This window comes from Pinus tabuliformis, chromosome 9 (assembly GCF_031772625.1).
Source record: "Pinus tabuliformis cultivar Carrire ecotype Pingquan chromosome 9, CPIR1, whole genome shotgun sequence".
In the NCBI taxonomy this organism is placed as follows: Eukaryota; Viridiplantae; Streptophyta; class Pinopsida; order Pinales; family Pinaceae; genus Pinus; species Pinus tabuliformis.
This window is the reverse complement of record NC_142307.1, coordinates 281,417,937-281,420,033: the sequence shown is the minus strand read 5'-3', so window position 1 is coordinate 281,420,033 and position 2,097 is coordinate 281,417,937.

Below are 2,097 nucleotides of genomic sequence, written 5' to 3'. Positions count from 1 at the left end.
ACTTTGGCCATACCTTGATAGCTCGTCGCCAATATCTCCCACGTTGTCTTTCTCGAAGTCGTGGTCATGATTTTCTAAAATATAGATTCATCCACTGCTTGTTGGATAAGTTGTAATGCATACACATTCTTCTTTTTGTTTAAACTCAATTGGTCATTTTGTGCATTTTTTAGGGTTTGTTCTACTACATGATCTGCATGTTTAGCATATTCAGTCTTAATGTAATCCCAAAAGTCTTGAGCATGTAACATAGTCTCCATCTTAATAGCCCACATATCATAGTTCTTCCTTGTGAATGATGGAGGTTACGAATGGAATCTCGTTGAATCCATTCCTTTTTTTGAATTTCCTTAAAAAAAATTCTTGAATTATTATTTTTTGTATAGAACAAAAGTCACTTTACAAAGCTCTCCCAAAATATATTTTAGAGCACTTTTCAATATACCATAACAAGCTTTAAAAAATTGTCTCCTCAAATTACTATAAGTTCTCATACTTATGAATCTCTTTTGAATACATAAGAAAAAGTTTATACATGTTCACGTGAGCTTTCATTGACTTTTTTGAACGGTTGTTATTTTTAAGTTAGGGTCGACGCACTTTTCATTGAAGGTGCCTGCGTTGGTTTTCAAAGAAAATTGTGGAGTAAGTTTCCAACACTTGGATGCACCTGCTTGCGCTTATGAAGTGTGATGATAAGGCAGATCGACACACTATCTTTGGCTTATGATCTTATGATCGTTTCGCACGACTTTAAAAAAAATACAGTTGTCTTTTTCTTACTACTCCTAAAAAAAATATAGTTGTCTTTTTCTTACTACTCCTCTTGGCTCTCTTCTCTTAGTACGGTGGCGTATATGTAGGTTTCTCACCTCTTTCTAACTCCTCATATCTTATAACCTTTCCTTGCCTTTGATACCAATATGTTGGAAAGATAGAGGAGGAAAACACAAAATTCACACACAAAAATAGTGAGTTGTTGGTCGATTACTCTATTAACCAGAAACTTGATTCCATTACAATTGAACCCAATATGATTTATTTATTCTATCTAACTAGAAACTTAACTGAAGCTCACTTGGACTAATTAAACCACACAAACTCACATTAACTTGGCTTCTCTAAATCTAGATTGAAATCAAACTAACTCACACTCTTTCTCTAGATTAATCAACATGAGGGAGTAATTACCTATTTTTAACAATATTTAATTCCAAAATCCCCTTCTCTTCCTAGTCTCTATTGCAACTTGTTCATACTCATATGTAATAACATTTTTTTATCATATTTCCTCCAAATCTTTAATCAGATCTTCAATTAACAATGCATAACTTTCTATAATGATAAATATATTCCCACACTGACTATAAAAATCACTAAACAATGTTTCACACCAGTTACGAGGACTCATTCATCTTTGTTCTCTAGCGTGGACATATACTCTGTCAATATGAGCTTAATCAACATGGGTTGTTTAAACTACACATTGATGGTGATTTCTCAGTATTGTTTGATCATACCTTGTTCACAATCATTTTCTGGGTGTACACATTGGTGTTGCACCTCTTACATCACACCCTTCTAGTAATTCAACGCAATCTTTGACAATTTTTACCCAAATTGAATCCATAATTCGATTCCCTCAAGACTGTTTTAAAACCTTTTGACATGAATCACATATTTTTGTAATTGTTGACTGCTAGAGATCACTCAATTATCGAACATGTGCACTCATATTCCATTACAGGAATTTCATAAAATTTCTAGATTATATAATCACATACTCAATTAGTTTACCATTTATATTCAACCAAGAAATTCATAACAACAAAAAAACATATTCACAATAACATATGCATATAAAATTTCTTTTAATAAATCAACTTCAATTACATAGAAATTCTTGGTTTGGTATCTAATATGGTCATACTCAGCCCTGGCCCTTTCTCTTCTCTACCTCTGGCCTTCTAGCTCTTTTTTCCTTTCTATGCTATCCTCTTCCCTACACCATAGTTCTACCAACATAAATAAAAAAATATTTATTAGCTTATGGGGTTACACATACAAGTGTTTAATTCTAGAAGAGAAACAAAATAT